The following is a 14,506-nucleotide window of genomic DNA, read 5'->3' as shown; positions in this document are numbered from 1 at the left end:
CCACATTTTCCCTTGCTACTTTACCTGCAACTCTTGTTGTCCAGGAAAGAGATTAATATGTTGGAGAGAAGCCTGAGCTCCAGTCCTTGTTGTTCTTGGTAATTGGATTCTGTGTTTTGTGGAAGGGGTATCTGGTTTCATCTGCCCAGGGTGCATCAAGGACACATTGTTCAGTAAGGAGAGAAGAGCAGTGGATCTAACTGAATGTTTCACTTATTTTTTCTGGGCATTGAGGACTGCAGGCTTCCCTGTGGAATGGTAATCAGATTCAAAATGTTCCCTTTCATGGTGAGAAACAGTAAGGTAGACAAATGAGCAGAACCAAAACGAAAAAGCAGCAAGGGAGGAGAAAGCCTCCCAAAACTGTTGTGGTCATGAACAGATAGTTCAGATTTTTTGTGTAGAGAAGAGTTAGATACTTCGATAGCAGAAACTTCTGTAATATTTTCTGCAAGATTAATGCAGTCCCTGGAAAATGTCTGTTGCAAAGATATGTGAGGCAGCTTGTGCTCCATCTGTAATTTTACACAGCCTTACACTTCTAAGAAGCTCAGGACATGCAGAAGCTCAGGAATGCAGAAGTGTTCATGTTGCATTTCAGGATGGGAACAGGCAACTACAGAGTTTAATACTTCTAAATTGCATCTTAACAATTAATTTCTTTTTTGAAAACAAGGTTTATCCTTCTAAAAATTTTAATCAAATTAATCTGAAACATTTATATTCATATAGTTTAATAGTCACTAGTCTTGGTTTTCACATTTAATCATTAGAGATAGCCATTAGCATTGTTACATTGTCTTATTGCTTTTATAATTTAATCCAAACAAGACTAAGACTCCATGTCTCCTTCTGTCTTTGGTTTATTGAGCTATATAAGCAAGTCTCCTATTGTAACTTCATCTTTTCATTTGCTTGTGTGTTTTAGCATTTTTCCTTTGTACCCTTTCCAGTTTTAGTTCATCCTCCTTGAATTAAAGTAACTAGAATTCCACATGCATTTTAAGTGTTTCTGGTGCTTTGCAAGTGATACTTTCCCTTCCCATCTGATAGATTTCCATGAATTCACTGGAGACATTCAAAACCCGCCTGGACACGTTCCTATGTGATGTACTCTAGGTGGCCCTGCTCTGGCAGGGGGGGTTGGACTAGATGATCTTTCGAGGTCCCTTCCAACCCCTAGGATTCTGTGATTCTGTGAATTACTGTCACAGATGGGATGAGCTAGTAGTTCATTGATGCTGAAAGAAGGTTTCATCTTCTTTCCCTCTGCTTACTTTTGATTGAATCTGTTTAAGGTGTTACCTGGAATAAGGGGTAAACATGGAAATGATTCTTCATTGTGAGCATGACAAGCACTGGCACAGGCTGCACACAGGGACTGTGGAGCCTCTATGTGGTCCTGCCTGAGCAGGAGGGTTGGACCAGATGACCTCCAGAAGTTCCTGTTCAGCCTCAAGTAATCTGTGACTCTGTGTTTTTTTAACAAAAACAAACAAAAAAAAACCCAACAAAACAAAACCCAAAACCAAAACTAAATAGAGTTACAGATGCACCTGAGAAGCGGGAGGGAAGAGCAAGGATTGTGTGGCCTGAGGAGAGAAGAATGGGAATCACAAAAAGTAGAAAGTGGGTGAAGACAAACTGCTGTTTTGATTCAGCTGTTCATAAAAAATTGTGGTAGTTTTTTTTCATGGCCATATTAAAATATTTTGCTCACTCCCAGGTGTCAGTGTGCCTAGCAGTTAGCAGGAATTATTGTAGGCAGTTGCATACTCTCTTGCTTTGTGGCTGAGCTACATCTTATTTCTCTTGCTTTGATGCACAGTGACATCCAGTTTTAGCACTCCAGTGTGTCAGAGTACTGACTGTGGGATCTTATTTTGTTGTGACCTTCATTAGAACATCAGCATTTAAGATCTGCTTATAGAAACACTAAATGCAGCTTGTCCTCTCAGCTGATCTTTGACCAGCTTTGCCTCTAACACTGGCTAGCTTGCTGAATGAGTTCAGAACAGGATATTTAGTAAAAGTGGTGGAGTTTGTTCAAACAATTCTGTATTACTTTTTTTTTCTAAAAAAAAAATATTCAAAGATTTGTATGCACTCAAGATCTCATCAAGTTTTAAAATGGCCCAGCTCCCTCTCTGCTGAAACTAAAGCTGCAGGCATTATTTCTACTGCTGGTTTCCAGCCAGACAGGACCAAGGTTTGTGTTATTTTAAATCTTAGTTAAAAGATTTGCCTTTTCTTTTCCAGCTCTTCTCTTATTCTAGTGTAAATGCAAATCTGTTAAAAAGTTTTTACCTCAGGTTTTTTTCTTTTAGTGGGCCACAACTCCACTCTGAATGAGAGCTTATACAGCTGCAGCTCAAGGAAGAAAGAAAAAACCTAAATATTCTTATAATGATCTTTTTCATATGTAAGATGAACAACTTGTACAACCCACTGTCTGTCTTCTGTCATCCTGATTCTTTGAAATTTCTCTCCTTAGCAGATGCTGGTTTCGGTTTCTCACCTAGCATAGCATTGAAGCACCTACTGCAGTTTAACAAAATCTTTCCTTTAAACGTGTCTACTTAGGTAAGAATCAGTCTGAATGGGGCTGAATGCCTCTAATCCTGTTTAAATGGGATGGGGACATTCCTGCCTGCAATGCCTGTGACTGTTCCTACTGGGAGCCGTGGCCCAACTGGCCTCTGGGTTCCTGTGGATCCAGCACTCAGGCAGCTTTGGGGTGTAGTTTCACTGCAAGTGTGCATGAAAAAGCAATATAGTTGTAACTCTTGTTTTGATAAATTGTTTTCAAATACTAAGGGCCTTAGAAATTGCATAATGTGAGTGGTCTGGGTTTTGAGCTTGGTATTTTTTGTTTGACAGCTGTTGCTTCTTTGCTTTCCCCCCTTCCCCCCTCCACACTTTTTACGTGTGTTGTTTTATAAATTAATAGTATTATAAATAGAAACAAACATAGGTTTATAAATAGATTTAAGATACTGATACCATATTTGTATTAATATTTTGCCAGTAAGTTGTGCCTTCAACCCAGAAAAAGTTTCATTATTAAAACTCTTCCTTTTTAGTAACAGGAAACTCCATTTGAAATCAAATTACAACCATTCATTTGGGTCTCATTTGGATACAATGCCTTACTAAGATTTTTCCTGTGCACTGTGTGCTCACACACACAACCTCTTCATCATATTTGTCAGCTGCTTTTTAGTAAATAAGGCTGATGGAAAATAAATAAACACAAAACAAAGAGTAGTTTATTACTGGAATTCAGTTCAAAGCAAATTCATGGTGCATTCTGCATCTCAGTGCCTGTAGTAATAAAAGGTCAAGCAGGATATTTAGGTGCAGTTCCAGTTTGTCTGATTGTCATGCTTTGCTTGTTGTTTCAGAGATTCTTTTGCAGGATTTATTCAAACCTAGGAAAATGTCATTTCACAGGTTTGGTGTTGAACATTCAATGCAGAAAAACTTCACTGGAAAATGCAGCCTTTTTTCCCTGTTCATAGTGGTATACTGTAGATCTTCTAATATGAGAATGAATAATCTTATTCAGCTTCCTAGAGAGTAGTTTCAAAATTAACTGAAGTTAAAGCCATATATTAAATGTACCTGTACAAAGAAATGTCACAGGAGATTTGGAAGTGTGGTTTATGACCTGTGTGGTTGTGACCTGGGCAGAACTTTGCTCACTTTACTAGGGCTGTGTGGCTGGATTGGAATCACACATTTGCTTTGTGTGTGTTTTTCATTATTCTCTCTTTATTCTCTTATATTTATTCTATTATATTCTCTTTTTAACCTCTCCCTTAGCAAACCCATTCAAAGCAGAATTTGAAACAAAAGAACTTCTGGTTCACTCCTGTGAGAATCAAAGTGGAAACAAATAATGCAATATGCAGACCACTGAAGTTTAGTTTCAATCCAAATGTAATTTCTTGGTGTATGAATAAATTTGTGTTTAGCATAGAATAGAAAATTAGGGACCTAGGCTATGCTTCAAGCCGTCATAGCTCACCTGTTTTCAGCCTGCCCTCCCCTTTTTGGCATGTTCAGAACTGCAGCTTATGCTTGGAAATGTGACAATATGTGTGATCACAGAATTAGTTTTACTTATTTTTCATTTTGCTAAAATCACAGCCCCTCCTTCATTCCCCTCCAGGTGTCCAATGGGATACCTTAAAAAATACCTCCCCACTTAGTGTCTTGTAAATGGACAAGGTAAGGACTCAAAGAGACATGTAAAATTGCAGGAATAGTTGTGTTGCTGAGGTTATGTTAATATGAAAATAATTATGGGCACTTTAGCTGAATAGCTGTCTAATTCTTCCAGCTGTGCTTTTGACAAATTATTGTAGAAATAACAATTAGTTATCTGATCTATAAAGGGAGAAACAATTTGATCTTTTTCCAATTATTACTGAGTAATTAAATGATAAATTACCCACATGCAAACCAGTCTGCACGTAACAGAACAGTACCTAAGATAACAAGGTGGTTTTTAATGTGGAATACTAGAAGTTTAGTGAGGCTACAATTAAAGAATTCTGTCTCACTGTTATAGTGAAAAATGTGAAGGATTCCTGCTTTCCTGGGAAACTGAGGAGCAGGGAGACAAAGATTTACTTCTGTTCTTTGTAATTCTCAACTGGATTTGCAGTTCCACTGAAAAATTAGGCTTGACTTAAAGGCTTTTATGAATAACTTTAATTTTATTTGCTTCCCTTTATATAAGGATGTGTTTCTCCAAGAACATATTACCCTAGACTAGGGGATTGTTACAATCCTACAAGCAATGCTTCGAGTCAGTTTCCTTTATTTCAATAAGAGGACAACTTCTTATATTCTCCTTGTACAGATTGCAGCTTAGGAAAAAAAAGAATTGTTTTTTACAAATAAGAGAAACATTTAAATTGAATTTGGATTTTTTTTTTTAAAATTACATGTAAACATGTAATTAATTTTTTTATTGGAAGTCATTTTATTGAGAAAGGGCCTGATTTCACTCTTTGCAGACAGTTCCTACTGTGATTGATAGTCTAGTGAAAGGCTAGACAACAAATTCTTCCTGCAAAATTTATTCATTCATAATATTTTGAGAATTTTATACTCTATATTTTTAATGAAGCATCTCTATCTTTCAAGTGTTATGATTTACCAATCAGTTCCTGCTGTGTGTGGGTTTAGCTTCCTATTAAAAATATTATTTAATAATTAAAATAGGTGTAAAAATTGAACCACATTGTAGTATGACATCTCTTCTACAGTTTACTGTTTCTGATCATCATTCTCTGGTGACCTGAAAATAATAGAAGCATGAAGAACACGGCTATGATTTTGGTATGTAATAGGCTTCAAATCTGAGGCTCACAACAGGAGATTTTTTTATTTTCATAAAGCACTTTTTTTTGTTGAGGATGATTTGTAGTACTCCGAAAAAAATGCAGTAGTCCTTAATTTTTTAAGTGCTGAAAAACACCTGAGAAATTCAATAATTATATGTTCTTAGAGCTTGCTTTAGCACCTCTATTTTTCTTCAGCTTTTTTTCACTTCTATTTTGTAACATCATGAAAATGTAGAACATCAGAAAGCTTCTTCACCTTGCATGTTAGTGAAAAGGATGGATATATTATTTAGCTGTCTTTCAAATAGGGAAAATACAATTTTGGGAAGAAAATAAACTTCAGATTTGTTGCCACGATGAATGGGAATTTTTTTCAGGGGAATGTTGGTACTTGAAAGACTTTTGTTCCCTTTATACAAACAAATGATACCCTTTCAAGCTAGGTATGAAATTAGGTACAGTGAAGATTTTGGTTCCTTCCTTTTAATGTTAGCATCGGAGTCAAGCACAATATTGCTATTGCTGTCACATAACATAATTACTACCTATGGAAAGGCCTTATTAAATTAAAAAAGCAGCCTCACTTAATTAATTAGAGACATCACTTGCAAGAATTAGTCTATAATCAATCTTTTCAGCTATTAAATGGAAATGCATAAAACTTTGGAAATTTAAAAGCTAATCAGAGTGTTGGAGAGGCACAGAACAGCGTGAGAGGAGAAATGCTTCAGAGAAACCTTTTCCAGTTTTCCTCCTAGTGAATCCTTTCAGTATTGGAGGGAATTGCTGGCCTTTGGTTCTGACAGGTGCTGGGCACTGTGACAATGCACCCCTCCTGTTACTGTTTTCATTTGCAGATGCTAATTTTCCAAAAGTACCTATTCAAAGGTGGTAGGTAAATGCCTTTTGAAATTACAGGCATTAGGATTGAAGAGAAATTAGTAAAAGTTAGCAGTCCATACACTTTTATGAACACTGTGCATTCTTTTTTGGTCTCTCTGACTGGGAATGCCTTTGTGAATTGTCTTTATGAGCTGCATTTGTTTTACCTGTGGTTCATAGAAAAGAGTACTGGATAGTTCTCTTAGATTGGTGGCCATGAACATTGGGAAGACAATTTCTATTTTTCTGTTTGTGTATCAACACAGATAATATTGCTAGGTATCTATGGCTATGTTTGAATTGAAACTTGCAAGGGATCAGAGACTGTGAGCCAACTTTTCTATGCAGAATAAGGTGAGTGTTGGATTCCTGATCTAGGTTCTGCTCAGGCACTTCTGTCATATTGATGTTCTGTCTGCTTTTGCAATTTTCTTGTTGGCAATCTCTTGTCTGGAGAGAGCTCTGAGCAGCCTCATCTAGTGGGAGGTGTCCCTGCCCATGGCATGGGGGTTGGAACTAGATGATCTTAAAGGTCCCTTCCAACCCTGAACATTCTATGATTATATGATATTAGCCTTGTTTCATCAGCTTCCATAAATTGTTATTTTTAAAATTGTAGAGCTCTACTATCAGTTCTAATGATTCTAAAGCAAGTCAGCTTCATGAAGTGAAGGTGAGGCACCATCAAGTGTAGGCAGTGGAACTACTGCATAAAACTTTGAGGGGCACAACGGGCCAGGGATTTGACAGGTAAAGAACTGGCTGGCTGCTTGTGTTGTATTGTGCTAAAGTAAGGAAATATCTTGTAAAATTGCTACATTGGCAGAATAAATGGGACAAGTAGAGCATTCCTTCCCCACCTCCCCTTTTTTATCACAGGCCATTGTAGTGAAATGAGGCAACCAGGTGCCACTGATTACCAGGTAGTGGGCATGAGCTTGTGTTAAGCCCACCTGTGCCTGATTAGGGCAGGTCCCAACTGCGCATGAGCAGGATTAGGGGGCCAATAAAAGGTGAGGCTTGAAGCACAGGCTCAGCTCAGTCCTGAGCAAGCCAGCAGAGAGGTCAGTTGCTCTCAGAGCAATAGTACTGATCCAGGCTGGTCAACCCTGAGGGCTATAGACTCAGAGCACTGTTTGTGAGTTTCTGCTGGAACACCTGGTTGGACCTTGGAGTGTCGTACCCTAAAAGAGGTTTGTCTTGCAGCAGGCCATGGTATTTGAACAAGGTAAGAAAATGATAATTCTATCATTAACAGGGTGGAGGAATCACCTGGTGGATGAAGGAAGAGTTGTGGATGTTGTCTGGATTTTAGTAAAGCTTTTGATACCATCTCTTACAGCATTCTCCCTCAGAAAATTGTCACTTGGCTTGGATAAATACACCCTGCACTGGATAAAAAAATTGGCTGGGTGGATGGGCTGAAAGAGTAAATGGAACTGAATCTGGCTGGCAGCTGGTCATGAGTGGTATCCCCCAGGGTTCAATGCTGTGGCCTGTTCTCATTAATTTCTGCATTAATGATTTGGATGAGGGGATTGAGTGTACCCTCAGTAAATTTGCAGATGACACCAAATTAGGTGGCTGTGTCCATCTGCTGGAGGGTAGCCTTACAGCAGCTAGCCTATACGGTTTAGACCAGTGGGCCAAGGTTAATTGTAGGAGGTTTAACAAGGCCAAATGCCAGGTCTTACACCTGGGTCATAACAACCCTATGATAAGCTACAGACCTGGAGAAGTGTGGTTAGCTGTGAGTTGGAAAGGGACCTGGGGGTCTTGGTTGACAGTCGACTTAATACGAGTCAGCAGTGTGCTCAGGTGGCCAAGGAGGCCAATGGCATCCTGGCTTGTATCAGGAACACTGTGGCCAGCAGGAATAGGGAGGTGATCATCCCTCTGTACTCAGCTCTGGTGAGGCTGCATCTTGAGTCCTGTGTTCAGTTCTGGGCACCTCACTATAAGAGGGACACAGAAGTGCAGGAGCCTGTCCAGAGAAGGGCAAGGAAGCTCCTGAAGGGCCCGGACCACAAGTCCTGTGAGGAGCAGCTGAGGGAGCTGGGGGTGTTTGGTCTGGAGAACAGGAGAGGAGACCTTATAGGTCTCTTCAACTACCTCCAGGGAGGGAGGAGGGAAACAGCCTCTTCTCCTTAGAGACTGTGATAAGACCAGAGGGAATGGATGTCAGCTGCACCAAGCAGGTTTAGACTACACATTAGGAAACATTTTTTCGCTGAGAGGGTTATCTGGCATTGGAATGGCCTGCCCAGGACAGTGGTGGAGTCACCATCTCTGGAGGTATTTAAAAAACATTTGGACATGGTCCTTAAGGACATGGTTTAGTAGTCAGCTTATGGTGTTGGTCAAAGGTTGGACTGGATGATCTTGGAAGTATCTTCCAACTTAAATATTCTGTGAATCTGAAGTTGAATTTGCAGGTCTGTTTGCCATCTAGGAAGCAAGATTACAGGCTAGGCAGAGAATGGATTGGGACAAGTCCTGAGGAAAAGGACTGGGGATATTGGTTGATGAGAAGCTCAACATGAGTTGGCAATGTGTGCTTGCAGCCCAGAAAGCCAACCAAGTGCTGGGCTGCATCTAAAGAAGATGGGGCAGCAGGTCAAGGAAGCAAATTCTGTCCCTCTACTCTGCTAGAATAAATGCAGCTAGGAAAGACACACTTGCACTTGCATTGTGATTTTTCTTGTATCCTCTTGCGGTCAGCTCATGTAAGAAGTTGGTCAGATCTGCTGCTTCTGTGCCTTTGAAGACTGCAGAATTCATTGTCTGGGGCTGAAGGGGTGACTTTCCCTCACGCTGCTTAAATCTCTGCTCTTCCAGCTGTGTATGACTATATATTACATATACTGTTTTATACATAATAGACTTACTGCTATATATGTGTGTATATAGTGATAAGAGTCTATTACATATAATGATGAGGGATTAAGTACTGTAATTCTTGCTAACTTTCCTGTAAAATAGTAATAATTTCAGTAATAGATGTTTAATCACCTGCTTGTCTTGGCATCTGTTTCAGCAGAAGACTTAACAGCATAATGTATCCCTGCAAGATCCTATCATACTAATTTTGCAGGTGTTAAAGAAACTGATGTCATATTTTACCAACAGCACCAACTGGCATGCAGCTGTCTTTGCCTGAATGTATGTAGAACTTTTTATACTCTGGAAGAAAAACATCTTGTTTAAAACTGAACAGCTGACTCAAAAGATTGGAGTCTGGAAACTCTATAATGCAATGAGTGGAGTTTAGGCGTTTTTGTAGCTAAATAAGAAAAGGTTTGTAATGGTGCTATCCTGAAGAGCTTGGAAAAAAGGACTTCAAGTTCTGTTCAACTTCAGTCTTTGGAGTTGCTGGCTTTGGATTTTTTTTATTTCTCTGCTTTTCTTCTTTATGAATATGCTTTTGCCTGTCAGGAACCAGCACACACGCTAAATTTTATTAAAAGTAATTTCAGGGCTCACTCAGGCATGCAGTAGTTATGATGGTAAGCATGCAAGGAAAATGAGTATATAATATCTTAATTAAAGCAGAGTAATACAATTTTAGTAAAAGATTAGATAACTTTAAGACTTCAGAATGTTTAATTTCTTTATTTTCATGTAATTAATATTGATATAGCTATTTTGATAGCACATTGTACAAAATCAATTACATCTAATCAATTAGAAAAATTCTAATAATTTTGTAGACTGGGTTTACTTGAAAATCACTTATTGCCCAAGAAAAAAATTTCATGTATAACAGTAAGAAAAAAGTTTTCTGCAGTACACTGTATAACCTTGGTTTCATCTTTTTCATTAATTTCACTGGTGTATTGAATCTCTAAGTTTTGATGGTAAATTTGAGCTCACGTACGTTTTATCTTGGAGCCAACCTGTGTTCTGAATCTTAATCAGTAAAACTCTGAGTTTCACAGGCTGGAGTTTTCCCAGTTCTGTTTAGAAGCCCGCATGGTCACTGTAGAGATCAGCAGCAGTTTTCATGTATATTAATATATAGATCAGAATAAGCACACTTCATCCAATTAAATGTATGCCTAGAATTTACAGGTAAGTAAAAACAGGTCCATGCAGTGTACATTTAGGGAGGCTTGTGTGAAAGTAGTTAGCTTGAACACCAGCAGCATGAAGCTCAGCTAGGGTCAGTGTTTGATTGTTACCTACCATGTATCTCTTTACACTGCAGCTATTTTGATCTCTAAACTGCCAAAGCAAAAATCACTGGTTGTACAATCAAGTTTAAAACTAGCCCCAGCATTTTCACTGAGCACTGCCACCATTTTATGGCTCCTGACTGCTACCCAATTTCCAAAGGCCCAATATCAGACTCACTTTATCAGGCAGAGCCACTGTTTCTAGTCTGCTGGATGATTATCTAGATGATGTTGGTGTTCTCCTGGATTTCACTACAGTGGGATTTAATCATAGTGTACAAAGAAAATTATTGTATAATCAAAAAATGCCTTGGGTTTAAAGGGACTTCAAAATTATCTGGTTCCAGCCCCCTTGCCATGGGCAGGGACACCTCCCACTGATGAGGTTGCTCCAAGCTCCATCCAACCTGGCTTTCAACACTTCCAGGGATGGGGCAACCACAACTTCTTTGGGCAACCTGTCCCAGCATCTCACCACCCTCCTAGTGAAAAATTTCTTCTGAATTTCTAAACCTAAGCCTCCCCCTTCCAGTTCTAAAGCCATTACCCCTTGTAAACATGTGAGAAATCACATGACGTGTGAGAAGTTCTTCTTAAGCTTTCATAAAACCTTGCCTTCAGTTTTAGGAGAACACAAGTCAAACACAGTGTTGTTAGCAGGACAAAGGCAGGCTCATCTGTGCACTGTGCCTCCATCCTCTGAAACTGTCACCACCAAATACTCCATTTCTGCTCTCTACCACCTGCCTCTTATCTCCCTCTACCTTGAGCTTCTTCCATCTGAGTGTGTTCATCTTGCTTCTGGCTCTCCTAGTGTGTCTTATAGACTTGCAGTATTTTGAGTTTCTGTCTTTCTGTCTTCATCTAGGGCTAACCAGCATTTCCTTGGGGAATTTACAGCTGTTGTTTTCCTTACAGAAAAGCAGTTGGAATTTAGCAGCTTTCACAGGGAAGCTGTTAGAGGGGTTTGGCATAGAAAAGGCTGCAGTTACTCCAATTGGAACCCCAGCTTTTTGCCATCCCACATTGTGTGAGAGAGACCAGTTTGCTTGGCAGAACCCACTGTCAGCCTTGAGCTGGGGGAGGCAGCTGCTCTTAAAGTTGAGGTTGGGGGCTTTGTGGGATGTGTCTATCTCAGGGCACCTCCAGACTAATCCCATCAGACTTTTAGACAGGCTGGCAAAGATAGAGGGACCTGTGCAGTGGAATGCCCCATCCCAGACAGAAGCCATCACAACTGAGTCAGTGTATATATCCCAGCATGTGTATTATCTATTTTGGAAATCTCAATACCAAGGTTTCTAACTGAATTTAAGATGGGGGTGTTTAGACCCCCATGAAACAAGCTCTGTGGGAACCCTCATTTTGTAAATAACATGCACAGCTCCAGTTATCACAGCTACCCATTAAACAGAGACTCCTGCCAGCTGCACAAGCTCTTGCATTCTGTATCCAGACGTATAATTGCAGTGGGTACTTCTTGCATACTCCAGATGTATAAAAAGTATTAATCAGGAAAATGCAGGTATTGGATTTTGCTGAATTAAGGTAAGATCTTAAATGACTGAAGATGATTCACTGCAGGCTGGGGTGCTGAACTCTAGGTATACTTTACAACACTTTCAATGATTTATGAACTTGTCATTTTACCACGAATGAAGAATTGGGTAAAATGACCTTGGAAGGATATTTTCTTTATTGTTTTAATACATAAGGGGGAAAAAGCAGAAAAAATTGTGCAAAGTGCTGCTACACTATAGAAATAATGTAGAACTTCAGTTGTGTTGTCAAATGTATGTGCTGTAAACGGGATTTAGACAGACAGATTCTCCATAAGGAGATTCAGGCCCTTTACTTCTTTGAACAGTAATAAAACCTCTGAGTCCATTCCCCAATTTAAATAATGAACGAGCTATTTTTTTAGCTCTCTCTCACATGTATGCCCTCAAGTTATGTGTTTTATCCACTAAGTAAAAGCTGGGTATATTTTTTTTAAGAGTTATGTTTTATGTACCTGTATCCACACTCCCACGGGTATGCAGTAATACTTGGAAAATGTATAAGCTGCAGCACAGAAAATTGGAGTCCTTTGTTATTTTATTTTTTTTTAATGTGATAGAGGTTCCAAATATAGCAGCAGCAGAAGAAATATGAAGAAAGATCCTTTGCTTCTCTTTCCAGAACTGCAGTTCTGGGCTTAAGCTGTGGTGCAAGCCTACATTTTAGATTCCTATTATCATATGTCTACACTGGCCTTAAGTCTACGTCCTTCTGCATAGTTTATGCAGGTAGTCTATGCCCAGAAAATAGTAAGCCTTAAAGAATTAAATTCAATGCTTTCTAGATCAAGATGAAGGTCTTAGGGATGAGAAGAATTTTTAAAAGAATTTATTTCCCCTCTGTGAAAACTATTATGGTTTTATTCCTTTTCTTATTTGCATTCTCTTAAAAAAAATTAGTATCTTTATTAATTTTCAATGAAATGCAAGTAATTAGTTCTGTCCTAATCTACTATTGCTAGTTTTTGTTCTATATTACTCCTCATTCTTAAACATGAAATCTGAATTTTATAATAATACCCTTTTTCTGGGTTAAGTTCCCAGTTATTGCTCCTCAAGAATGCCTGTGACAGAAATACCCACAGTTTTATGTCACTTGTTTTCTGGCAATGCAGCAAATAAGTGGTGGGGCCTGGGCTGGGAATGGAGATAGGAAATGGTATTGCTAGAACAGTTTCTGCTGGTGGGAAGTCAGGCGAGCAATCCTTAGGAATCTCTTCTGGTTGATTAATTTAGAGCCATTCTGTGGCTGCTTCATCTCTATTATGGATAAACACTAAATGCAGGCTTACTGGACTCAAAGATAGTTTATGTACACTTTTCTGTGACTAATTCTCTGTTGGGGATTATGTCTATGGAACTGTCAGTGTGACAATGAGAAGCAGTGGGAATGTGGCTTCCTAGCTGAGGTGTAGGAAAAAAACATGAGCTGCAATCTGATTTAAGTTACAATTTAAGAAATGCTGTAGTACACACTCTGCTTATTCTCATCCATGGTATTGTGTCTTACCTATTTTGAACTGCCAAGGGAAAGATAACATTTGACATAGGTATAAATAATGCAAATGTCAAACATCTGTTGCTGTGGGGTTTTTGAGTCTGCAGCCTTGCTGCCAGGATATTCCCTTGCTTTTGCATTGATAATATTTAAGTGACAGCTGAAAAGAGAGTTCCATCAGAGCTGTTTCTTTGTGTCAGCTACCGAATCAGAAGGCACAGACTTTGAGTAAATGTTTTCCATCAATACATACGTTTGAATAACTTACTAAGCTGCCTTCCAGATCAATCAATACATGCATCCTCTTCTGAACGTGTGCATTTCTTTGTGTTTTGAAAAAGGGTGTGTTATTAATACACAATTTCAAATGTCTTATGCTTTGCAGATCAAACACAGAATGCTTTCCAAATTCAGAGGGTTTCCAAGATTATTTTAGGTATGAAATAATAAATTAGGAGAAACAATATCAAGAGAACAGAGTAGGAAGAACTTAAGTTACGAATAGTATGTACCTTTGTATCTCCTTGTTGTAGCTGTGATGTTTTTAAGAAACATTATTTGGGGAAACAAAGGCCTCACTCTACATCAAAGTAGATGTATTGCATATTCGATTTCAAGAAGCAGAACACTGATTTTTCTACTTTTTTTGTTGGTGGTGTTAGGATTTGAGAATGCATTTTTTATAAAAAGAGGAAAACCAGGCCTTAACTGAAGCTACAGGTTCCAAGCTGATGTAAATCAACATCCTTCTCTTGAAGCCAGTGTTAACTCTTGCAGCTGGGGGTCTAGTATGCACACCTTTGTAGACCTGACTTTGCTTAGTTTTTCCATGGAGCTGGCTGTTGCTGAGGACAAGGGCTTTGTAATGTCCACCTTCAGGCTTTTTCTGCTCAGAATCAAACCTTCTCGGTCCTTCTGTCATTTGCCCTCCACCAAGTTGAGAGGGAGGATGCATTAGTGATGTTAAAAGCTATGGTGCAGAAAATCCATGAGATTGAAGTATCAATTAGTACTCTGCAATGTGTAGCTGGGGCT

The sequence above is a fragment of the Calypte anna genome, chromosome 7, assembly GCF_003957555.1.
Source record: "Calypte anna isolate BGI_N300 chromosome 7, bCalAnn1_v1.p, whole genome shotgun sequence".
Taxonomy (NCBI): Eukaryota; Metazoa; Chordata; class Aves; order Apodiformes; family Trochilidae; genus Calypte; species Calypte anna.
This window is presented reverse-complemented; position numbering follows the sequence as displayed.